The sequence below is a fragment of the Chelonia mydas genome, chromosome 2 (genome assembly GCF_015237465.2).
Source record: "Chelonia mydas isolate rCheMyd1 chromosome 2, rCheMyd1.pri.v2, whole genome shotgun sequence".
In the NCBI taxonomy this organism is placed as follows: domain Eukaryota; kingdom Metazoa; phylum Chordata; order Testudines; family Cheloniidae; genus Chelonia; species Chelonia mydas.
In genome coordinates, this window is record NC_057850.1 from 245,226,249 (window position 1) to 245,253,727 (window position 27,479).

Consider the following 27,479-nt stretch of genomic DNA (forward strand, 5'->3'; position numbering starts at 1 on the left):
CCCATTGATGGTTCATTACTCTGTATCAGCAACTCTTGTCAGGTCTGGCAAACTCACTACACCTAACTTGTCACTGTCATGGTGTTCAGCCAAGAAGACTCTTGAAAAATATCAAATGAAAGCCAGTGACACTAGGGTTACTAATATCTTTGTGAAACATTTGAATTAACACCGTATAAGGAATTATGGATACTTACTGATATCATGCTTTAAAAGTCTGAAACCAGACACAGGGAGAAACAGGTTCTCCTCCAGACATGAAGGAAGGCAGTTATCTTCCTAAAAAGAAAGGAATACTTATGGCTACAAGTCCTCCTTTTCTTTTTGCAGACACAGACTAACACGGCTGCTACTCTGAAACCAGTTATCTCCCTGCCTCTAATGTAAATTAAGCATTAGAAAACCAAACACAAAGGAAGCTGCATTTGCATATAAGTCAACAGGAAAAGTCAGGTTGACCTGGGGGGAAGTGGGGAGGAGACAGAATGTGAAATTAGCCTGGGATGATACTGGAAACTAAAACCAGAATGGGAGTTGTCTAGCCTCACCGGCCATAACAATGAGTTTGGAGGAGATTTAAGGAGAAATAAAAAGGTATGTTGTTTTCCATTTCACCGAGGAACACTCCTGGCAGAGGGGAATGATTCGTGAAAGATCTGGAACCTGGTTTGACTGAAAATCAGCAAACTCTGCAAAAGGACTTAAGAGGGTGAGAAAACTGCTTTAGCCAAGAGATTGTATAGTAGCTTGCTAAAGTTATGCTTAGTCAGATTATGCTTTTGTTTTATTTGTAATCAACTCTGTTCCCACTACACTTACTCAGTATCACTTACATCACTCCTCACTGTATTTTCCACTGAATGCATCCGATGAAGTGAGCTGTAGCTCACGAAAGCTTATGCTCAAATAAATTGGTTAATCTCTAAGGTGCCACTAGTACTCTTTTTCTTTTATCTCTACCTTTGTTAATAAACTTTTGTTTTATCATAAGTAGCTCTCAGTGCTTTAATATGAAGCAAAGTATGAACTCTTAGTTTAATCAGACAAGCTGGCGTTTACACTGTCTTTTTGGAGATAGTGAATTTGGTAATTTCTGTGAGTGCCCAGTGATAGGAGCTGGACACGCCTAGGGAATGCTCTTCCAGGAGGCCCAGGAACTAGAGAGCACCAAGTGTTATCTGCAAGGCAAAGTAAAGGCTAACAGACTGGGGTGACAAAGAGTGGTCATCCAGTTTAGTTCCACAAGTCTCTCTTTTGCTAAGGCAAAGGGGTAAGAAGGTTGTTCATAGTTCTGGGTGCCCTGAGAAAGTGTCTCAATCATATACATATGCCGCAGTACAGAGTAAAAGAGTTCCTGAGCCTTTTGCAAAGTGTGTAACATGCAAAATCCCAGCAGCAACATATTGTGCACAAGATAAATCAGTTTTAGAATCTTTAAGGAAACAGATTTAGCCAGGCCTGGTAAGTATCAAGAATGCTCACCCAAAATGAACCCAAACTTTAGAGAATCCCTCATATCTGATAAGAACCCAAAACAGTATTAACAGGACGTTTTTATAGTTATGAATGAATGAGGGCATTTACTGCCCAAATGCGTTAAAAATGTTTTCAACGACCAGGTGTCTGTGGTTTATAACAGGGCACACGTCGTTGAATGAGCACTCAGAGTAACTGGTTTCAGAGTAGCAGCTGTGTTAGTCTGTATCCGCAAAAAGAAAAGGAGGACTTGTGGCACCTTAGAGACTAAAAAATTTATTTGAGCATAAGCTTTCATGAGCTACAGCTCACTTCATCAGATGCATTCAGTGGAAAATACAGTGGGGAGATTTATATACACAGAGAACATGAAACAATGGGTGTTACCATATGCACTGTAAGCAGAGTGATCACTTAAGATGAGCTATTACCAGCAGGAGAGCGGGGGGGGGGAGGGGGGGGACAAGGAAACCTTTTGTAGTGATAATCAAGATGGGCCATTTCCAGCAGTTGACAAGAACGTCTGAGGAACAGCGGGGCGGGGAGGGGGAATAAACATGGGGAAATAGTTTTACTTTGTGTAATGACCCATCCACTCCCAGTCTTTATTCAAGCCTAAGTTAAATTATATCCAGTTTGCAAATTAATTCCAATTCAACAGTCTCTTGTTGGAGTCTGTTTTTGAAGTTTTTTGTTGAAGAATCGCCACTTTTAGGTGTGTAATCGAGTGACCAAAGAGATTGACGTGTTCTCCGACTGGTTTTTTAATGTTATAATTCTTGACGTCTGATTTGTGTCCATTTATTCTTTTACGTAGAGACTGTCCAGTTAGGCCAATGTACATGGCAGAGGGGCATTGCTGGCACATGATGGCATATATCACATTGGTAGATGTGCAGGTGAAGGAGCCTCTGATAGTGTGGCTGATGTGATTAGGCCCTATGGTGGTGTCCCCTGAATAGATATGTGGACACAGTTGGCAACGGGCTTTGTTGCAAGGATAGGTTCCTGCGTTAGTGTGTTTGTTGTGTGGTGTGGTGTGTGGTTGCTGGTGGTATTTGCTTTAGGTTGGGGCGCTGTCTGTAAGCAAGGACTGGCCTGTCTCCCAAGATCTGTGAGAATGATGGTTCGTCCTTCAGGATAGGTTGTAGATCCTTGATGAAGCGTTGGAGAGGTTTTAGTTGGGGGCTGAAGGTGATGGCTAGTAGCGTTCTGTTACTTTCTTTGTTGGGCCTGTCCTGTAGTAGGTGACTTCTGGGTACTCTTCTGGCTCTGTCAATCTATTTCTTCACTTCAGCAGGTGGGTATTGTAGTTGTAAGAATGCTTGATAGAGATCTTGTAGGTGTTTGTCTCTGCCTGAGGGGTTGGAGCAAATGCGGTTGTATCATAGAGCTTGGCTGTAGACAATGGATTGTGTGGTGTGGTCTGGATGAAAGCTGGAGGCATGTAGGTAGGCATAGCGGTCAGTAGGTTTCTGGTATAGGGTGGTGTTTATGTGACCATCACTTATTAGCACCGTAGTGTCCAGGAAGTGGATCTCTTGTGTGGACTGGTCCAGGCTGAGGTTGATGGTGGGACGGAAATTGTTGGAAACTGCTTACTCAGAGTAAGCACTTTCACAGCCACATTAACTTGTCATGAATAAATTTGTTCAACTTTATGGCACTAGCGAGAGTATGTTATAGGCTGGATTAGACACCCAAACACTGTGGTGATGGGTGTCAAGCTGTCTGGAGTGGCTAAACAGTATGAGGAAGTATAACCTCAGGGAAGGATTTAAGAAGCAGGGCACAAATCCCAAACTTCTTGTGAGTTCTATACTTACAGATTTCACCAAGTACCAAGTATCCTCAGGCATTATAACAACCTAACCATGGAGTCACAGACAGTCCCTGTGGGTACTCCGATCTATCCTGGCACCCAAGCAAGCTTTCCTTTGTGAAAGATGGTCCCTTACACTAAAAATCACAATAATATTCAGGTTCTCCCAATCCCAAAGGACCAGTCACTTACCCCAGGTCAACTGTACCTTAGATCTCACACCAAAGACAACACTGTAGCCAATCCTATAATAAACCATCTAAGATTTATTAACTAAGAAAAGGAAATAAGAGTTATTTACAAGGTTAAAGCAGGTAAACATACACACACACACACGAGTTATAGAGTTAGGTTTCAAAGGGTGATAGAAGCTCCTGTAATACGCAAGCTCTATATGTCCTTTAGGGCTAACCCAGGCTAAGCTGGTTGGGGATCATTTGCTTATGCTTAGAAATCTTGTTCTCCCAAGGTCCAAGCAGCAAAGAGACCCTCACTATAAAAAGACAAAAAGTGGGGGAATGTAGTAGGAAGAGAGATCCAGTGGTCATTGGGCGGTTTGCTCGAGGTCTGCAGTGTCGGCTGTCTGCACAGAGCTGAGGCAGCACACACACACGCAGCCGAACATCTAATCACAGAGCCTATGTACCTTGGCATGAGTTGGCACCTGGTCTGCCAGTGTCACAATGGGCTCACAAGAAACATCTAGATAGATTAAACAAGATCTTTTGGCAATGTTTGCCTCTGAGTCTGGGGCTGCTTTCATTGAAGTCCGTGGAAAATTCATATTATAAGCCCTTTATGAGCAGACAAACACCTTATTTGTAAGCTTCTGTTGGAATTTCTGTGGGCCCTGCTCATCTTCATTTGCAATTGTTGGTATTTGTTTGATGTTTGGCTTTTATAATGCAAACTGCCCTGGTAGAATTGGTTTAGCCCAATTATAAGAATTAACAAAATCTGTATTTATTCAGTAATCAATATATAAGTGTCATGGGCTCAGATTTCCCCTTTATAATGGGCATCAAGAAATGGAGCATGTAAAATCTCCTTCATCAAACATTTCATTTTTTTTTCTGTACATCGTTAAAAATCTTAGATTCATGTACTCTTATGAGGGGTATGCACTTTGCCAAGGGACTCTTGTGGCTGCAAAGCATTGCCAGGTAGTCATGGCCTTGTCCTCTATGCCAGCCATGTGAATGATGATGGCATAGGCTTTCCTTCCTACAGTGGCTCTCTGCCACCTAAGGATCCCCTCCACAGGGGAGATCCTCCTGGGCTGGCTATCACCAGGACTCTTGGCTGCGAGGCTTCTTTCTGTTCTTCTTTATACTGCTCACTTTGTCTCTTTCCACAGCCACACACACAGGGCCTGAGTTTAATCTCACACAGATGTGAATCAGGCCCTCAGAATTTTTAATCATACTGTGTAGAAGCTAATGAGGCCCCTTTGGTCTGGTTGCCTGGATGAGTCACCAGAATAGCTCTGCATCCCCACGCAGGGTTCCAAAGCCTGACACCCTGGTGTTATTTGACTTTTATGTTTATATTAGAGTCTGGTTCTTGGGAGAATGGACTATTTCATGTTTCAAAATGGTAAAATTCTTCTCTTAGATGAAAATTAGTCATGTGACGAGTTTGGAATCCCAGAGAAACTTCCCTTGAAGAGGTTATCACTTGCCTTGAACAAAATGAGAGCCAGTATGAAACAGAGGATGCACCAGACCATATTTTTGTACAGCGCCTAGGATTCAGAGGGTCCAGATTCATGACTGGAGCTATTAAGTGTTACCACAGTACAAATAACTGAACTAGCATCTAACTAAGGAGAAGACCACATATCTTGATACCCAACTCACCACTGGAGACAACAAGTTCCTCATCACATTTAGCATCATTCTCAGAAGTATTGTCTAATATGCCAAGATTCCGAGAAATAGGTAGTACCAGTGTGCAATGGTTAATAACACAAGTGTTCTTGCTTTCAGATTAATATGAGAAAATACTTGTAATTCAAGAAAACTTCTGTGTAATTTGAATATTTGGAATATTAGGCTGTATAGATCAATACTAGCTTCTGATAGAAAATGAGAGCCCTGCACTATACAGCAACTTGCTCTGCTGACTAATGAGGGATGAGAACAATGTGTATATTTCTTGTCCAATGTATAGTATACAGGGAATACTTCCAAATTTAGCTTGATGCTTACATTCTGAGGTGATCAGGGCAGATTTTGCATAAGCAGACTTTCAGAGTAAAATGTAATGGACAAAAGTCTTTAGTGTATTCAGTTACATGCCTCTGAAGTTACATCAGTTATTCAAAGATCGATCAGCTGGTAGCAGTTTAAAGCTATAGCCTGTGGGAATCACACAGTTGAATTTGGTGAGAATAAACGAAATGTTTAATGAGTAACATCTTACATACAGGTGACGGTGTAAGATCTTCCTAACTAAATGTCTGTTTCCTTCTCATTATCCCTTTGAAAAGGGATCCCATTTACCATAGTAAAGTTATTTATTCTTGATGTATACATTTATCCTTGATGTATACATTTTAGTACTGTAAATACAGTCCTTTCTGATCTGGAAGTGATGACATATTCAAAAGTAAAACACATAACACCATGAAAACATCTGGTAAGTAAAATTCAATATCTGTTCTAGATCATATGCTATCCACAGCAAAGCAAAAGCAGCTTCTGTTAGGTATCTAAATCATTCCATATTTTGTATGCTTAGGTATCTAATCAGCTGCTTTTAATAGGTGTGTAACATTTTACTAGTAGTATTATCAAAATTGTATTAACTTGTCCCTGGGTTGCAATAAGAGAGAGAGCAAGCTCACGTTACTTAATGTTTCTCATGTGCTTGGAAGATGTGAAGTGCTAGGTTTCCTCATTATTAAGGAACCTACAATTTCAACAGAAAGTCCCCAAACCACCAGGTCTATCAGTTGTGCTGGCAGGCATAGACATAAAACAACTTTACAATGTGTAAGGCCAAATTAATCTCCACATAAATGGGCACAATTGTTATTATTGGTTCCAACCGTGATCAGGTTTGCATTGTGCTAGGCACTGTGTAGACAAAATAGTAAGGAATACTTCCTCCCTAAGAACTGAGACTCCTTATACCACAACCACATATGGCCCAATATCTACATGTATTTTAATCTCTTCACTGATGTGAATTCTTGCAGCAATAATTAATACTAATACAGATCTGCCTAGTAACTCTTTTTATCCCTATAGTGCTCAGAGGGAAACTGAGGCACAGAGATTAAGGGCAATATCCTGCTTTGTTCCTAAATGACTTGCCCTAAAAAACTACAGAATGTGTCACTATCAGAGCTGGGATTCAAATCTACCATTACCTGCCTCCTAGTCTTATGCTCAGAACACCTTCATGTCTCTGTAGGTCTTGTAGGTCTGGTGCTGTTAACTGGTAGCATGTATGGATTGTTTCATTGGAATGTATCTCAGCAATTCACTTGATTTCAGTGAACAAACCTACTTTAGGATTTCTTCCTTTTGTTTGCTACTCTTTATTATAGAAGACTGTGCACCTTAATACACAGAACCAATATTATGAAACCCCTCCTTCGGCATCTCTCAAAATCACTTTCTAATGAACTGACAGATCTGGAACAAAAGATTTAGCAGAATATAATACACAGGGTGCTTGATTCAGCCATGAGAACAGAATACCCCCTACAGAAGGGTCAAACCCACTGCAACACACAACAGAATCAGTAAAGGTAAAAATATTATAACAGTAGGATATGAACAAAGAATTGCTGAGGTATGTGTGTTTTTAGTGGCAAACTGAGGCTACTGGAGATAAATACACCGCTTGTTGGGGTACCTCTTTCTCTGTATAAGGCTATGCAGTAGAATCCCATTAATTGGCACATAGTTTAAATGAGGCCCTTGCTTAACTGAACACCGACCTGAGAACTGATTTTCAACAAATGGTTTCAAATGATGCTCTGCTCTCGGTAATTCACACAGTGATTACTCATGCACGCCTGGAGTGGTATAGAGTGTGACTTCAGAGGTGCTAAGAGGTAGCTGTACCTTTTACATTACTGACCGTGGTGTTCTGATTAATTTTCACACTGAATCTCATCTAACTTATTATGCTGTAGCTAGGCTTCAACGCAAGTTACTCTTAGCGCTTGTCTACACTGGAAAATTGACTGGCATAGCTACAGTAGAAAAATTATACCACTACAGCTCTGCTGGTCACGTGTAGACAAGTTCTTAGGTGGTTATATCGACACTACCAGTGCAGCTTGGACACTACAGCAACCGAAGGGGTTTTTCTGTTGCTGTAGAAAACCCACTCCCTTGAGAGGTAGTAGCTAGATCCACAAGAATTAAGGCTTAGGTCAGCTTAACTCCACCTCTCAGAGGTGTGAATTTTTGACACCCCCGGAGCAACATAACTAGGTCAACCGAAGTTTTAGATGTAGGCCAGGCCTCAGATTGCCAGACAAAGTAAAAGTCCTTGTACCACGTGCTTCTTCCACTGCATTGCTGTATTCACCAACTATGGAGGGAAAGACTCCTGACATACCTATCAACCGTCCCTTGGTTTAGGCCTTGTCTATACTAGAAATGTTAACTGGTAAACTCCCCTTAGCACAGGTGCAGCTTATGCTGGCTCAAGAGTGCTTTTGCTGGTGTAGCTTACACCACTTACTAGGGTGACCATATTTCCCTATGCTGAATATGGGACACCTGGTATAATTATTCATATTCAAGCGAGTTCCATAGCAGGCCCAAGTTGCATGCGCTGCTCTCACATTTGGCATCCCCCTCACTTTACCTGTTGAACATTTCAGAAATAAAGAATCATGAAATTGTGGTTTACAGAAAAGCATCGTTAACACTAAATGAATAAATCCTACACAGTTGAGTTTCTTGAATGAGTATGTTTTGTGTGTCCCTCATTCTACATTTTTGCCCCACATTTGGGCTTTAATAAGTTCAGTGGTATTTCTCCTGACTGGAAAAAGTAAGTGAATCCATCACTGGCTTAGGAATATTCAGTAGATCTACAGATCATACTGTACTTTCATACTTTTCCTACGCAAGACGGCTGATCTCAATGGTCCTTGGGTCAGTGCTCACAGTTACTTGAAGGGAAACTAAGGCACTGTAAACAAATCACTGCACAAAATGAACACTTATTAAATGTCTGTATTATATTTCCTATTTTTTTGTATTACATGCAGACATATGAATCTTCAAGAGAGTTTTCAGAAATATTTGTCACTATTTCATTCTCTCCATTCACTGAGACACTTGATTGTTATGAGGCTGAAAGATTAATTGTGAATTCTGAAGCCACACCCAGAAGCTGCTGTGATATTCCAGGGTGCAGTCCAGACCAGTGAGGTGTTCTATGACCACTTACCCTACAATCTGGGGTGCCTCACAATGCTTGGCGTCTGTAGCTCCCAACCTGGGCTCCTCACAAACAGCATACAGGTCACACCCCGAGTGTCTGTGTATAGCCACAGCCCTGGTCCAGCAACTCTGACCCCAGCAGCCTATTAGCACATACCAGCCACACATTGGCTTCCAGGAGCCTTGGTTACTACTTGCAGGGTGACCATAACATACTCCCAGTCCCAGGTTTTCCCCCCAAAATGCGTGTTTTGCACCATCCAGTCCTCTCCTAGACAGTCCAGATATATTAGGTTCATTGTCCCTCTCAGGGGATCAACATACAACAATTTGCTACCTTAAATGAAGATACCCAAACAATGCACAACACAGAATTAATTGTAATTAAAGAATAAAACAAGTCTATTTAACTACAAAGATATAGCGTCTAACTGAGCACAAGTATAAGGCACTAGGGTAAAAAATGGTTACAAGAGAAACAGAGAGAAAATGCTTTCAAATTTAAACTAGACAGGTTCAAGGTGAAGTTCTTACCACATGCTTCCAGATACAGGGTTGACCAAATTTCCGATCAGGATCTGCTCCCCAAGTCAATAGACTGTTCTTTTGTCTTCTTAGGTAGAAAAGAGAGGTGGATAGGGAGAGAACTTGGGGTTTTGCCATGCTCTTCTATAGTTCACTCCCCTTTGAAATGCATTTTCCTGAGGGTTACCCCTTGTTACAGTTCATTCCTGCTGTGAGGAAGAGATAAGGAGTCCTGTTGGGAAAGAGGCTTCATGCTCTTGTTTGCTAACATGAAGATTTGCCTTGTCTCCCTCTTGCTGTTTCAAGGACCTTGTTTACTATGTATATGTAAACTGAGGTAAATGCACATTCCTTTGTTTAGGACCTGCTTGGTATCAGACCAGCCTAATCAAGGCTATGTGGGTTGAACATGTGCCACCAACATCATTCAGGGGGAATTCATAACTTTACATATAATGTTGCTATACATATTTCATCATGATATTATTGACCAGTGAGTTATTAGTTTTCAAACAATACCTTACAAGGCATATTTTGTACAAAGATTATTACAATGGTGCGACTATAGGGGTGCATTTCATTACAGCTGCTTCTGTTTGTACTCTTTACAGCTCATTGAGGATATTCCAGTTGACAGTTCATACTACAGGTGGATGCATCTGTTTGGGTCACTGCCTGTAGTGACCTTAATCCTGAAGACTTGACGTATGCTTAACTTTAAGCACAAGTAGTCCCACTGTACTCATTTGACACTATTCACATTCTTAACTTTAAGAATGTGAATAAGTCTTTGAAAAAATCAGGGCCACAAAGTGCAGTCCAATGGATCATACACTGGACTGGGAGCCAGGAGACCTGGATTCCAGTACCAGCTCTGCCACTGATCTGTTTTGTGTCCTTGAGCAAGTCACCGCACTTCTGTGCCTCAGTTTCCTCACCAAAATAATTGCGATAAAGATCCAATTGCTTGGATAAATATAATTATGAATGAAAAATACTATAATAGAAAAGTACTATCATTATGAAATTATTTGCTTGGCTAAAACCTGATAAATATAAATGGTGACCTCCAGGGATCTTCATTTTTCCGTACTGGCACCCTCAGACCCAAACTGACCTCCGCATACAAGAAACTCAATTTTTAAACTGTTAGACTGATGACCTTTGGTGATATAAAAATACTTAGGAATGTGCTGTTTCGAACCTGTAACTAGCATCCTATAAGAAACGACTATCTCAAGACTAATGCAATAAGATACCTGAACAATTGAAATCCACTAAAAGTCTACTGACCTCTTCTGGAAAGGCCAAAATTCAGATGTACGTTCCTTCCCCAAGATCGTGCAGCTTATCATGAATGAGGGTACGAAGTTTTGAGATTCTAGCTCAATGAAAACATAGAAATGAATGGTCAAGTCGCCCCTCTACAGCATCTGTATTTTATTACATAAAGACGCGGTCACAGTTACCCAGTGAACTGCACCTTATACCCCTTTCCGACCCTTTCGAGTGCACCCCTTCAGGGACAGGCCTGGCTTCCTGCACCTCACCCTGGGAGAATCACATGATCCAACCACTCTAGGACTGGGTCTCTGGGCTTCAGCCCTCATTTCCTACTTATGTTAATACAACAGGCCCAACTGTGTTTGGCACCTGTCAACCCTTTCCTTCCAAGAACCTACGACCAGTGATTTTGATTAAAGCGACTCAAAGATTGTGTCTTCCAGATGAAGCTGCATGTATTCCTTCCCCCATAGGTACAAAGCACATGGAGCAAAGGGTAAAAACAATAAAAGGCATATATGCATGGGTCTATCTTATGCCTTAATCTTTCCTTGCCAGCTTTTGTAAGTGCAACTCAGCCCATCTCTAGCTGAGAGAAACAGACTGTCCTTCTCACAGCAGGCTCTGTCTCTGTGCGTTTCCTTGCCAGCCTGTCAGGCCTCACTGACACCCTGGGCAGCCTCTCTAGGTATGTCTGCACAGCAGATGGGAGCATGCTTCCCAGCACGAGCAGACAGACACATGCTAGCTCTGCTGGAGCTACAGTGCTAAAAATAGCAGTGTGACTGCAGCGGCACAGGTGATAGCTTGAGCTACCCACCCAAGCCCAAACCCGCCTAATCCCCTGGGTACATATTTGGGTGGCTAGCCTGAGCCACTCACTACTTGTGCTGCTGCGGCCACGCTGTTATTTTTAATGCACTACCTTGAACAGAGCTAGAGTGTGTCTGTCTGCCCATGTTGGGAAGTACGCTTCCAGCTGCTGTGTAGATATGTCCTCTTAGCTCACCCAGCTCCGCTTCCTTTGCTAGGTCCAAGTGTCCTGCAATGGTTTAGCATTTCCTTTGTTCTCTCTCTTCTCAGGTGTGGCAAAACAGCGACGTCACCAGGGCTGGGGTGGAGGAAGTGTCACCTTTTCCCAGCTATACCCCGGCTCTTCTGTTTCAGTGTTTGTTAGAGTACTCCTTATTTAGGCCATTTTTTCCATCTTTCCTGCTTGGTTCCCCTCACAATCCCTTTTGATCCAACTCTATAACAAGTAACCCATCATAAACACACACAGGCATGCACCATAGTCCGACAAAATAATACTGGTATTTCCCAGTTCATTACAGATGTCCTCAAACGTAGTGCTGCTTGTTTCAATTTTCTTCTCATCTGTTTATTACGTGAGAAATACCAGGTTGTCCTGATTTCCCCCATTTGGCTAGAGACCTCTGCAAGATCTCTGGAGGAACTAGATTACAGCACCATGTCGAAATGGATCTTTAACGGCCCACAGCTGGGCAGATAGTTACCAGTACCAGTGAAAATTTGAAAAACAATATGTTTAATGCATAGTAATTTATTTGAGAAAGAATCACCCAAGCAGTAAAGGTTACATAACACACACTCCTTAATAAGCCTCAATTCCCTAAGCATAAACCCTCAGTAATTATGTTGGCCTTACACAAGTATCCTGTTTAGCAAACAAAGCAGGTATAGCTATCAGTTCTAGATGGAGACTTTTCTTCTCTTCTTTCTCCTCTCAGGCACTTGGTCTGTCAAGTGTCCCCCGAAGTAGGGTTTAGGTTACCCCGAGGACTTCTGTCTCACAGTCTTGAACCTCTTCAGATGTTAACTGGGGAACTAACTAATTTACTTTGCTTAGCATTTATACCTTTTTGTTCTCAAAGGAGTCACGTGTCCCAGAAATATGCCCTGTGGGCATTCATTACTGGTTTTCTCTAATTAATATTTTAGAAGGGACTGCAAAGCACACACAGACCAATGCTCAGTCAACACTTACCCTCTCATCAATCATTCACTTAAGCTCTTAGCATGATGCCATTCAGAGGTCAGCCTCTACCAAGCCCACCAATCGCATGATTTTACGTCTTCTTTACTTTTGTCATAAATATAAAGGGAAGGGTAAACCCCTTTGAAATCCCTCCTGGCCAGGGGAAAGCTCCTCTCACCTGTAAAGGGTTAAGAAGCTAAAGGTAACCTCGCTGGCACCTGACCAAAATGACCAATGAGGAGACAAGATACTTTCAAAAGCTGGGAGGAGGGAGAGAAACAAAGGGTCTGTGTGTCTGTCTATATTCTGTCTTTGCCGGGGATAGACCAGGAATGGAGTCTTAGAACTTTTAGTAAGTAATCTAGCTAGGTACATGTTAGACTATGCTTTCTTTAAATGGCTGAGAAAAGAACTGTGCTGAATAGAATAACTATTTCTGTCTGTGTATCTTTTTTGTAACTTAAGGTTTTGCCTAGAGGGGTTCTCTATGTTTTGAATCTAATTACCCTGTAAGGTATCTACCATCCGGATTTTACAGGGGGGATTTCTTTATTTCTATTTACTTCTATTTCTATTAAAAGTCTTCTTGTAAGAAAACTGAATGCTTTTTCATTGTTCTCAGATCCAAGGGTTTGGGTCTGTGGTCACCTATGCAAATTGGTGAGGCTTTTTATCCAACATTTCCCTGGAAAGGGGGGGTGCAAGTGTTGGGAGGATTGTTCATTGTTCTTAAGATCCAAGGGTCTGGGTCTGTAGTCACCTAGGCAAATTGGTGAGGCTTTTTACCAAACCTTGCCCAGGAAGTGGGGTGCAAGGTTTTGGGAAGTATTTTGGGGGGAAAGACGTGTCCAAACAGCTCTTCCCCAGTAACCAGTATTAGTTTGGTGGTGGTAGCGGCCAATCCAAGGACAAAGGGTGGAATATTTTGTACCTTGGGGAAGTTTTGACCTAAGCTGGTAAAGATAAGCTTAGGAGGTTTTTCATGCAGGTCCCCACATCTGTACCCTAGAGTTCAGAGTGGGGGAGGAACCTTGACAATGCCATTCAGAGGTCAGCCTCTACCAAGCCCACCAATCGCATGATTTTACGTCTTCTTTACTTTGGCGAGCTGGTTCCCCCAAAGTTCGATGTTGAAACATACATGCAGATCGAGCCTATATTAACCATTCAAATGCAGTTTCAGCATTTCTAGTAATTTTCCACATCATGTATCTAATGCTAAGAGAATCCTGCTCCCAGAATCCTCTTGCAAATTCAGGAATACCAAGCAATACCAAACTCATGCTTACCACATTCATTCATAACAGTCTCAGCAATTCATAATAATTTGGCACCATCCCAACATACCACATGATTACCTGAGCAGTAAGAAAAGCTCTCCAACCCAAAAAGGAAAATCAAGATCTGATATTCCTAATATAAAAAACAAAAAGAAAACAACATTTAAAAAAATACCTTCAGCTCCGTCTACACTTGGGATTTCCCATCACGGTTAGCACAGATGGGCCGTCACAGCTGTGTACTGTAAATCTGCTCTCAGCAGGGTTACTGGACAAAAATTTTAAAACAGTGCCAGGAGCCAGTGGCCCATCAATACCAGTGCACCCAATATAGATGAACCAGTCAAAAATGTTTAATTTCCCCAGTGGAAACAAAGCCTTTAAGGTTGTCTTATTCCTAATCGAGAAGGAAAAAAAGAGCACTTTGCTTTGCCATTCACCATTAGTGCTACAGCACTTTATTTCAGCAGGTCATCAAACTCCATGGAGATACATTAGAAATGAAAAATATTAAGTTCTCAAGAAAAAACTCAGTGAAAAGTAGACAACTGTAAAGCTGTTTTAAGGTAAAATCTATTTTTTACAAAGTTGTATGTTCACAAAATCTTAGTTAAGCTAATCAATCTGCTGAATGAAAAATGAAAACCTATTTTTCAGATGTTGATGTTAACATAAGAATGACCATACTGGGTCAAACGAATGGTCCATCTTGCCCAGTAATCCGTTTCCGACAGTGGCTAATCACAGATGCTTCAAAGGGAATGACCAGAACACGGCAATTATCAAGTGTAAGTGTCATCCAGTCCCAGCATTTGGCAGTCAGAGGCTTGTTTGTTTGGAAGTGTTTGTAATGAACCCATTTTTTTTCAAAATTTTTTTCTCTAAAGTTTTATATAAAATGTTATCAAAATGGTTATCAGAATTTTTCATTTACTAAACCTAAACTAAGATATTAAGGTGTGGATATATTTTAGTAAACGGAAAATTCTGACAAAAACATTTTTATAACATTTGCCAAAAAAAATGGAAAAAGAAATAAAGCCAATTTTTTTCTCAAAAAAAATTCCTTTCTGGAAAAGGTCCTTTTTCAATGAAAAATCTTTTTGTTCAACAAATATTAACCAGCTTCACAGAACATTTAGTGGACTATTAAATTAACTGAAAATATTGTAAAAATAGAATTTACCTTAAAACAACTTTGAAACTGTCAGATTTTTAGTGGGACCTCAATTTTCTCCAGTCTAACCAACCTTTAAGATGGTGTCTTCCTGTCTCATTGTTAATGACTTTTTCAAAATTGTATTTTATGCCCTTCAGTTGTGCTGGTGACTAACTCCTGTCTGCAATTAGTTTTTTTAATTACTTAGACTGTAACCTCTTTGGGGCAGGGACCATTATTTTGTTCTGTGTTTGCATAGTGCCTAGCACAATGGGGTCTGGTCTGTGACCAGGTCTCTAGGTGCTACCGCAATACAAATAATAAACAATAATTAATTAGATGTAATATTTTGTCACAGCCTTACATTATTGTTCAGCATGGTGTACCAGCAAAGTGCACTTTATGGGGCTGAGAGTAAAACTGTCTCCAACACCGTTGGTGTTATGCTGGTTTACTGGGCTCTCCAACTCCATACATCTCACGGGGCCAGGAGAACCATCAGAGGTATCTGTGAAGTGCCTCCGCTCAACCCACCAACCACAACTGAGGGGCACATAGCAACCAGTCCCTCGAGGGTATTGCTAAGGTAGGCCCTAGACGTGCGCTGTGCTTCACTAACATCCCTTTAGCTGGTGGGGACCAATGGCTGACTGACAACTGGAGAAAGACTGAGCGAGCTGCATAGGCAAACATAGCTCCCTCCTGACAGTTCCGAAATTGAGTCCTAGCTATGGAGCGGAGAAGGGCTATGTGGACTAAAGAAGCCCTATCCATGGTGACAGAGTAGGCAGATCAGAGGAGAGAGCTCAGGTTGGAGTAACTACAGGACCCTGGCACAGGGTCAGGATCTTTATAGGATTGCTCAGGGGAAGGAGTAGCCGTCACTGCCACACCTTTCCCCAAATTGCACCACACGACTAGACCACAGATCAGGTATATGTCCCCTCTTCCTGTCCCAGCACAGCAGGGGTTCTGTCCTTTGGATCTGTCAGACCAAATGTGTTAGTCCACCAGGAACCTTTCCTGACATTCATCCTAAATTATATCCTTTACTGGATTTAATCTCTTTATTCTTAGCCATATCTACTCCCTTGTAATATCTTGTAATGGATGAGGCTTTCTTCCGGCAACTCACGGAAGCTACTAGATCGCATGCCCTGATTCTCATGGGTGACTTTAATTTTCCTGATATCTGCTGGGAGAGCAATACAGCGGTGCATAGACAATCCAGGAAGTTTTTGGAAAGCGTAGGGGACAATTTCCTGGTGCAAGTGCTAGGGGAGCCAACTAGGGGGGGCGCTTTTCTTGACCTGCTGCTCACAAACCAGGTAGAATTAGTGGGGGAAGCAAAAGTGGATGGGAATCTGGGAGGCAGTGACCATGAGTTGGTTGAGTTCAGGATCCTGACGCAGGGAAGAAAGGTAAGCAGCAGGATACGGACCCTGGACTTCAGGAAAGCAGACTTCGACTCCCTCAGGGAACAGATGGCCAGGATCCCCTGGGGGACTAACATGAAAGGGAAGGGAGTCCAGGAGAGCTGGCTGTATTTCAAGGAATCCCTGTTGAGGTTACAGGGACAAACCATCCCGATGAGTCGAAAGAATAGTAAATATGGCAGGCGACCGGCTTGGCTTAATGGTGAAATCCTAGCGGATCTTAAACATAAAAAAGAAGCTTACAAGAAGTGGAAGGTTGGACATATGACCAGGGAAGAGTATAAAAATATTGCTCGGGCATGTAGGAAAGATATCAGGAGGGCCAAATCACACCTGGAGCTGCAGCTAGCAAGAGATGTCAAGAGTAACAAGAAGGGTTTCTTCAGGTATGTTGGCAACAAGAAGAAAGCCAAGGAAAGTGTGGGCCCCTTACTGAATGAGGGAGGCAACCTAGTGACAGAGGATGTGGAAAAAGCTAATGTACTCAATGCTTTTTTTGCCTCTGTTTTCACTAACAAGGTCAGCTCCCAGACTGCTGCGCTGGGCATCACAAAATGGGGAAGAGATGGCCAGCCCTCTGTAGAGATAGAGGTGGTTAGGGACTATTTAGAAAAGCTGGACGTGCACAAGTCCATGGGGCCGGACGAATTGCATCCGAGAGTGCTGAAGGAATTGGCGGCTGTGATTGCAGAGCCCTTGGCCATTATCTTTGAAAACTCGTGGCGAACGGGGGAAGTCCCGGATGACTGGAAAAAGGCTAATGTAGTGCCCATCTTTAAAAAAGGGAAGAAGGAGGATCCTGGGAACTACAGGCCAGTCAGCCTCACCTCAGTCCCTGGAAAAATCATGGAGCAGGTCCTCAAAGAATCAATCCTGAAGCACTTAGAGGAGAGGAAAGTGATCAGGAACAGTCAGCATGGATTCACCAAGGGAAGGTCATGCCTGACTAATCTAATCGCCTTTTATGATGAGATTACTGGTTCTGTGGATGAAGGGAAAGCAGTGGATGTATTGTTTCTTGACTTTAGCAAAGCTTTTGACACGGTCTCCCACAGCATTCTTGTCAGCAAGTTAAGGAAGTATGGGCTGGATGAATGCACTATAAGGTGGGTAGAAAGCTGGCTAGATTGTCGGGCTCAACGGGTAGTGATCAATGGCTCCATGTCTAGTTGGCAGCCGGTGTCAAGTGGAGTGCCCCAGGGGTCGGTCCTGGGGCCGGTTTTGTTCAATATCTTCATAAATGATCTGGAGGATGGTGTGGATTGCACTCTCAGCAAATTTGCGGATGATACTAAACTGGGAGGAGTGGTAGATACGCTGGAGGGGAGGGATAGGATACAGAAGGACCTAGACAAATTGGAGGATTGGGCCAAAAGAAATCTGATGAGGTTCAATAAGGATAAGTGCAGGGTCCTGCACTTAGGACGGAAGAACCCAATGCACCGCTACAGACTAGGGACCGAATGGCTAGGCAGCAGTTCTGCGGAAAAGGACCTAGGGGTGACAGTGGACGAGAAGCTGGATATGAGTCAGCAGTGTGCCCTTGTTGCCAAGAAGGCCAATGGCATTTTGGGATGTATAAGTAGGGGCATAGCGAGCAGATCGAGGGACGTGATGGTTCCCCTCTATTCGACACTGGTGAGGCCTCATCTGGAGTACTGTGTCCAGTTTTGGGCCCCACACTACAAGAAGGATGTGGATAAATTGGAAAGAGTCCAGCGAAGGGCAACAAAAATGATTAGGGGTCTAGAGCACATGACTTATGAGGAGAGGCTGAGGGAGCTGGGATTGTTTAGTCTGCAGAAGAGAAGAATGAGGGGAGATTTGATAGCTGCTTTCAACTACCTGAAAGGGGGTTCCAAAGAGGATGGCTCTAGACTGTTCTCAATGGTAGCAGATGACAGAACGAGGAGTAATGGTCTCAAGTTGCAATGGGGGAGGTTTAGATTGGATATTAGGAAAAACTTTTTCACTAAGAGGGTGGTGAAACACTGGAATGCGTTACCTAGGGAGGTGGTAGAATCTCCTTCCTTACAGGTTTTTAAGGTCAGGCTTGACAAAGCCCTGGCTGGGATGATTTAACTGGGACTTGGTCCTGCTTTGAGCAGGGGGTTGGACTAGATGACCTTCTGGGGTCCCTTCCAACCCTGATATTCTATGATTCTATGATTCTATGATCTTAATTGTTAAGTCCTCTCCCTAGTTTAGGGAATTGTCACTAGTTACATTTACATTGGGCTACATATCCTTTCAAGTTTAGTTTTTGTATTTAAAGAGCCTCAAGAAAAGGCCTTAAAATTCAGCATCATTGTAATGTTTTGTCTGATCTTCACAAGTTTTTACTTGTTACACTTTACTTGTCACTCAGATGTAATTAAATTAATTAGTGGCTTATGATTATTTCACCATCGCCCCTCTCCCTGATTTCTCAAAACACTAACACAGGAAGCAGCTGGTTGGGGGGTTACTATCCATTTTGTATTGCTGTGGTATCCAAGGGCCCCACTCCAGACTGGGCCTTACTGCACTAAGTGCTGTGCAGGTTTGCGCTCTCACTCCAATTCCTAGCGGACAAGTGTCCATATTACCAAATGCCCTCTTAGTGCAGGCCAAGCACGGATGGTCATCAAGAATGTCCACTTCTGGTCCCTCCAGGTCAGGCTAGAGACACACCAATAAGGCAATGTCTGCAAGCTTGCAATGTCCATAATGTGCCTGCACTCTGGCAGAACAGAAGACTTAATTGCTAGACCTACTAAGTTGGTACCTTTAACCAGCACTAAATTCATCAAAAAAAATTTAAAACTATATATTCACTCGCTGCCCCATGAGCTTTGGGGTACACCTCACACTTTAATGTCAGAGCACTGGGGATAAATAGCTGTGAAATAGCAGCATACAGGACTGGTCACTGCATTAGAGTGATGAGCCCTGACAGTGTTAAACAGGTACACAAGAAGAACTCCTGTAAATCTGCCTTGTGGGTAAACTCTGCTCCAGTTTAGAGACACTTGCTGTAGCAGTACTGAATACGGAAATTTGAAAACGAAGTGCTACACTTGTGTCCTTATTTGCATGCTAATCCCCAGAATGCTTTTCCATCCCACAGCTACTCCACAGCTCATAGCTATTTGGTGCCAGAATTCTAGCATCAGAACTCAAGTTCAGAAGCACTGTTCACGTGTGCACGGAATTCTTTCTTGCATGCAGGTTTTCCTCATTTTAGCCTTTTTTGAAGATGTTTTTAAATAAACAACATGCAGGTGGCTGTGGTTCCAAGTCCCTACAAATTAAGGCAGAGTTTTACCGGAAAAAAAAAAAAAAATCAACGAAAACTCTCTCTTATAGGATTTCACCTCTAATGTTCAGGGCTCAACCAAAGAACCAAAATAACAACAGTCAGCCACCTGAACACTGATCTCATCCTTGGTGCATGGGCTAGATAATAAAACAACCCTAAATAGAAAAGGAGGACTTGTGGCATCTTAGAGACTAAACAATTGATTTGAGCATAAGCTTTCGTGAGCTACAGCTCACTTCATCGGATGCATTCAGTGGAATGAAGTGAGCTGTAGCTCACGAAAGCTTATGCTCAAATCAATTGGTTAGTCTCTAAGGTACCACAAGTACTCCTTTTCTTTTTGCGAATACAGACTGACACGGCTGCTACTCTGAACCCTAAACAGACACTTCAAAGGGGCTCAGCTCCCTGAGTGTTTTGCCCAGATACACACACACAAATTCCAGTGAGTCCATGATGAGCTATTCCACTAGAAGCCAGCCAGACACCAATACAATACTATCTTTTTTGCTTTCTAGAAAAGATACTTCCAGCCCTCTGATTGCAGACACTGAGGCCAAGTTTCCCCTCTCATAAGAACGGCCATACTGGGTGAGACCAAAGGTCCATCTAGTCCAGTATCCTGTCTTCTGACAGTGGCCAACGCCAGGTGCCCCAGAGGGAATGAACAGAACAGCCTGAAACAGCCACTGATAAGGGGGGCTCTGTGAGAGCACTGCCTAAACAAGCCAGGGAGAGAAAGGGAGCTCTGTCTTTCTTGCTTTAGCAGAGGATGGATAGCGCTGCTCCCTTCCCATCCTGCCTTCTCTAATGAAACTGTGGTGGGGGGGGTATTAAGTGGAGTGGGGTCAAGTCTACAATTACAGGTAGGGAGCCTGGTAATCCCTTAAAGATTGCTGGAGAAGGTAAGTGTGCTTTTGTGTTCAAGTTCTACGAGTTTTTAATTAAGAGGATTTGCTTGGCTAAATCAGGTCCATGTAGTCTCTTGTCAATGGCAGAATTTAATTAGGCTGTGGTAGGTGCTGACTGTGTTGGGAAAGACTGAGTTTTGGGAAGTGGATAGCTTCTGTTACAAGACAGAGGAAAAGATAAACAGAATGTCAGTTTTTCTGACAGGATATAAGGGTCAATGGGCCAAACTCATCCCTGGTGCAACCCCACTGGAGGCAATGGTATCATACTACAGATTTGAATGGGCATATATATTAGTGACACAGGGTGAATTTGGACCAGTATGTAGAGACGAACATTGACATACAGAATAATCAAACTGTGAGCAGGACAAGAAAGAGGGGCCTTTGCCGGGAAGCCATCTGAAGTAAACCTATAGGCACGCAATTCCAAAAAGCACACTCCATTGGCCTAACTCTGTTCCCATTACTATACAGCCAGTGGCAAAGCACCCATAATACTGTATTCTGATCAACCCTTCTATTGGGGATACTTTCATGACTGAAATTAGTCTCGTCACACTGCATAGGGATTAGATCAGATGAATTCCAAACACGTCAATCTTGCTCGAATTCCAATGCTACTTCCCACAACACTATTGAGATCTGTGCTCTGGATAGATCAGCTGCGGGTGGATGAAGGCCAAGGAATGTTCCCCCAACTTCGTGAAGTGGCAGGGAAGCTGCTTTGGATGGGCTGCTACCACCATGCTGAAGTAACCCCTTAAGGGGAAGATTCATCCATCCAGGTACTCACCACAGTATTTGACTGAATAGGATCCATCAAGGAGCAGATCTGGCAGCTCCACCTCCACCCCATATACTGTGCATAGACACCCCCTGCAAAGCCAATTTTCACATTCTGGGGGGGGGGGGGGAGGGGACTGTATCCTTTCTATACCCCATTTAATATCACACACACAAACACACATGCTCCAGCACTGGAATCACACCAGTTCTGCTTCCAGGGGGAACTCTACACCCAGAGAGGAAAAGGCAGGATTTCCCCCTTTTCAAAAATGTCCACAAGAGCCCTCTGCTCCCACCTCAGCTGGAACCATTCCCATTGATCAGTGCAGAGGACTGCTATCCTGTGGCTGGAGAATAGAGCTCCAGAAGCGTGGCTGTGTGTATACTGGCCCATCCCACACAGTCCCTGCACTCCCAGGTTCTTCCTCAGTAGGGTTGCCAACCCTCCAGGATTGGCCTGGAGTTTCCAGGAATTAAAGATTCATCTTTAATTAAAGATTATGTCATGTGATTAAATCTCCAGGAATACATCCAACCAAAACTGGCAACCCTATTCTTCAGTACTTTGTAGCACTCCCCGGATCTAAAAGGCACTGTGAAAAGCCCATGCTCTTCTAATTCTACATACATGCAAACAATCGCTGCATGCCAAAAAGAGGAGACCACAGGATATTAGATGTACTTGCAAGCTTCCAATAATGTGTTATAGTAGAAATTATGGAGAGAAACAAGAGTGACATGAAAAATGCCTGGTAGAGACCTTTCAAAGTTTATGGCCCTTTTTTACATCCATCCAGCAAATTTCATTTGTTTGTTTTCTTTTAAAAAGCATAACTTCTACTAACAGCACCAAAAAGTACAAGCGTATGAAAAGGAACAAATAGCTTGTTATCCTGGGACTGGTCACCCAGTCCTTTTTCAGTGACTTAAAAATATATTAGCGTGTATGAGGGATGGGAGTAGAAGATTTGTATAGATTCATAGATTCCTAACCTGGAAGGGACCATTGTGATCATCTAGTCTGACCTCCTGTATAACACAGGCCAAACAATTTCCCCAAAATAATTCCTAGAGAAGATCTTTTAGAAAAACATCCAATCTTGATTTAAAAGAGTCAGCGATGGAGAATCCACCGTGAACCTTGGTAAATTATTCCAATGGTTGATTCGTCTCACTGTTAAACATTTAACAACTTATTTCCAGTCTGAGTTTATCTACTTGTTATACTTTCTCTGATAGACTGAAGAACCCATTATCAAATATTTGATCCCCATGAAGATACTTGAGACTGTAATCAAGTTACCTCTTAACTTCCTCTTTGTCAAGCTAAATAGACTAAGCTCTTTAAGTCTATCAATGTTTTCTAGTCCTTTAATCATTTTCATGGCTCCTTTCTGAACCCTCTCCAACTTATCAACATCCTTCTTGAATTGTGACCACCAGACCTGGACAGAGTATTCCAGCAGTGATCGCACTAGTGTCAAATACAGAGGTAAAATAACTTTCTACTCCATAGGCCAAGATTTTCAAAGGTGACTAGCAATTTTTGGGCCATCTTGTCACACCTTAAAGGAGCCTGATTTTCCAGAAGTGCTGAGCATCTTCCCCTGAAAACACACCCTCTTTAAAGTATTGCAAATTCAGTACTCAAAAATTGAGGCAGCCCAAAATCACAAGTCACTTGTGACTCCTATAAATTTTTTTATTTTAAGTATGTAATTTAAATTGTAAATCACGCTAAAATTGTAGATCAGGCTAAAAAAAATATTCCTCATTTCTTTATTTGTACCGCTCTTTGTCCAGTTGAATGTCTGATCAAAATGTCTTTAATCTGATCAGTTGGGCCCGTACTGAGATTCTGATCAGCACAATTAGAAAATCCACAATATTCAAACACTAGTAAGCATACTGATTCAACTTCATTCCAGTCCATGAATGTTTTTAAACTTTAATAATCAAAGGCAGATATGTTTCATGTGTCTTCCATTGAATATTGGGCCTACAGAAGAAAACAGCCGAAATACTAAAATCCTCACACCAATTGTTTAGACATTGCTCTTCAGATCTCTTTATCAAAATGTTTTAAAGACAATTGAAATGCATTGCTTAAAGCCATAATAAATGTTCAAGGCTAACCTATTAGAACCCAATTTATAATGGAGAAAAATGCATTTGTGAAGTAATTGTGCGCATAGGGTATCATACTAGCAACTGCACCATGGAAGTGTTGTTAACTGACAACCAATGAGTGTCTCAACTACAAATGACAGGACAGTTAGTTTAAACAGTCCTGTATTAAAATACAGGATCAAGTAGTTAAAGGGAAGTCATCTCTGCCACAGAGGCAAGACTTGAAGGATATAAAATGAAGTTGCATCAGTTTACTCGACATAATGGTGAAACATACTAATGGGCTGCTCCTGCAGACACTAACCTAGGCGAGTAACTTTACTCACACAAGTCACCTCAATGAGTTCAATAGCACTTAAGAACATAATTGCCATACTAGGTCAGACCAATGATCCATCTAGCCCAATATCCTGCGTTGGACAGTGGCCAGTATCATAGCATCAAGGGGAGCGTTCAGTACAGAGCAGATGGATTGATCCACCCAGTCTTTCCCTCCCAGCTTCTGGCAGTCTGAGGCTTAGGGACATCCAGAACATGGGTTTGCATCCTTGACCATGTTGGCTAATAGCCATTGATGGACCCATCCCTGAACTCATTTAGTTCTTTTTTGAACCCAGCTACACTTTTACATTATTCTCATATGTAAAGTTACTCACATGCACAAGCGCTGGCAGGTTAGGAGGAGACAGAGGGCCTGATCCAAAGCCCATTGAAGTCAAGGAGGGTCTTTGCATTAAACTCAGTGGGTTTTGGATCAGGCCCTAGATGAGGAAAACTGTGCCTAAATTGTGCAAAAGTGCAGTTTACATTTTATTACAAACATAACTTTTCAGTAGGTAAAAGAATCCTTATGAAATAGATGTGCTTCTTTATAGCTATGCAAACCCATTGCAAATTAGCAACAGAAGAGTCGAGCTGTGATGGTTAAAAGGAAGCATTTTTCTTTTTCTTTAAACACCACAGAAGGTTTCTTTGTTGTGTTTTTAGTGGGGGTTTGTTCTTACAGTGAATTTATTTTAATTTACTAATTTTTCTATTTGTCGGTAAATTCAAAAATAATATTACCTACCGTCAGAGTCTGGACACTCAGAAAAAAAGAATGACGGATCTCATGGGTAAATAATATATATTCATCATGAGTTTCAGCTGTGCATTCTTGAGAGCATACCCCGTATTTGCAGAAACCCCACAGATAGTTCATTCTTGTCCGAGGCATCAACAGAAGTTATAAAATTATTACTCACACTGCTTCACAGAATTTTGCAGCCTTCAAGTAGCAGTCTACCTAAAACGTCAGTTCTTCTGTCAGCCCAATGACAGTGGAAAAAATCAAGAGTGCAAAACCAGTCATTCTTGCAATTATAAATTGTAAGTGTCTAGGTAGATGTTAAAACCATTAATTTAGGGGTAATAATCTTTAAAAATATATATCTTTTTTAAAAGGGACCTTACAAAAATGCCAAATCTTATTTACCATATCTGATAGATGATTTCAAACTAACTCTGAGATCTTTGTGGAATCATGCAGTGATTCCCCAGTGAACCCTTTGAGTCATTATTTCCACAGGATCAGCTTAAAAGTATCCTTACTAAATAAGTAATAAACAACTTTAATTAAAAAAAAAAAGTTACAGCCCAATCCTCCTGCTTCCTGCAATAAAACTGCAATCAGTACTTCGCTTTCTGTGAGGCAGGCTCTAAGGAACCTAAGAGCCAAATCAGCAAAAATACTGAACTGTCCAGATGGATACAAACTTTTAAGGAAAAAAAAACTTTTTGAGTTATGAAGAGAGATTGTCATTGGAGTTTCTCCGGCAGCTACATAAGTGTCATGGAAAAGCCTAAGCACTTTGTCCCTGATTCAAAGCACTTAGTCAGTGGGACTACTGCCATGCTTAAAGCTAAGGATGCACATAAGCTACCTTGCTAAATCAGGGCCTTAGGTTCCAATTCTGCTTCCACTGAAATTTTATGACTAAGAAATCAATGGGAAAAATACCCATCGATGTCAACAAGAGCTGGATTAGATGCTTAGTGGGGACTGTCAGGACTTAGGAGATTTGCTTTGCCCCTTGAGATCAGTGTTTCAGTCATGGTCAACCAGGATCATATTTCAAAACCATCACTGGTGGCATATGTGATATGGGTCTCAGTGCAGTTCTTGTGGACAGGTTTCCACATCACCTTTCAGATGGTTTACTGGCAATCTCAGCAGAATGGCCAAGCACTGAACAGGCTTGAAAAAAATGAAGTACCTTGTAAGCAATATCCCCTGAAACAGAGCTGATGCTCTTGGACTGGGCAGTACGTTGACAGACAATTTACCTACTCATGCTATCCCAGCTGTGCGGATGGACTTTGGTTTTCAGGGCTATCAATCTGGCATCTTTAGCCTTAACTTGAAATGAACAAACCTCCCTGCCATTTCCTTATTCTAAAACCTCACAAAAGACCAGCATAAACAAATACATTCTAACAAAGGCAAAAGGTTTATATAGAAAAGGTTTTAGAGAAAATAATGGTCATTCTGAAGGCACAACATTCAGGCTGACATCGTCGAAGTTGCCTGGGGATAATTAAAATATATTAGAACAGGACATCCAAATCCCATCAAGAGCTTTGGAAAAATCTCAGCCACATTGTAGCAGCAGGCAACTCTGAACCCTTAACAAGGATGCTGAGACACTACGGTGATGGGTCCATATAAGTATCGAGATGCTTCTATTATACCAAATGACCAGGACTGACAAGAAAAGTAGCCCCTCCCCTCATCAGAGATCAATCTTTAAATACACATGGACTAATTTCTTCCTCAGCAACTAACTTCCACTAGACAAATGTTGCCAGCAGCTGGCAAAACTTTGCTCCTTTATGAATACGCTTCACCTATGGTGCATGCTGAGAGTTAAATTGACTAGCGATTGTGGGCCTTTAGTCTAATCTCCAAGGCTACGTGTGAGCCACTTCTGATTAATATAAATTTCACTCTACAATAAGAAATGTGGGCAAAGTTGCTTTTGTGGAAGAGCAGAGTGCTAGTTTCTCTGCAGCTGACAAGTTGATTCTAATAAAGAAAAAAAAGCAGTGGTGGAGTGGGGCAAAGAGTTATTAGCATTTATATAATGTCTTTCATCCAAGATCTCCGTACACTTTATAAGCCTCAATTAATTAAGCCTCACAACACCCCTGTGAGATAGGTAAGTGCTAGGCTGCCCATTTTGCAAATAGGTAAACATATGACAGGTTAATTGGGGCTTGTCTATAAATGTGGATTTTTGCACCAACGTGACTGCACCAATGCAAATCCCTAGTGTAGATGTGGGACACCAGACTAAAAGGTGATTTGCAGCAGTGTGGCTCACTCTAAAAACCAGGGTAAGCTGCGCCAGCACTTCTACTCTGGCGGTTTGCACTAATGCATGACCGTTGCAAAAAATGCGCTTATCAACAAGTCCTACCTGGTTTGCCTAAACACAGTCAGTGAATTAAAGGTGCAGCTGTGCAAAGGAGGTGGGAGATCAGACACTCAGTCCCCAAGTCAGACCAGAACAAGAAAACAATGGGAAAGAGGCACACATCAGGAAGGAGAGAGAAAGAAGGTGGTTCAAAAGCATCACCCACTAAGGCTTTGTCTATACTGGAACTTTGTCGGCAAAACTTTTGTTGTTCAGAGGTGTTAAAAAAAACAACACCCCGAAACGACAAAAGTTTTACCGACAAAAAGCACCAGAGTGAACAGCGCTTTGTCGGCAGGAGCGCTCTCTCCTGCTGACAAACAGCAGCTACACTGCGTGCTTTTTAGCAGCACCGCTGTGTTGCTAAAAGGCAGGAAGTGTAGACAAAGCCTAACTCTGATCTCACAAAATTCACACCAAGTCTGGTGCGTGCTACTAAAGTTTGCCTTTTTGAAAGCACAAGGCACCAACAAGTTCTGATCCTTTTGTTCACTC

The 27,479-nt window shown here is 42.1% G+C and overlaps 1 protein-coding gene across 1 annotated transcript in view; it reads right to left on the reverse strand.

The window, feature by feature from the left end:
• Nucleotides 1–27,479, reverse strand: part of DPP6 (dipeptidyl peptidase like 6) — an 812,601-nt gene that overhangs the window by 674,400 nt on the left and 110,722 nt on the right. The window lies entirely within an intron of this gene.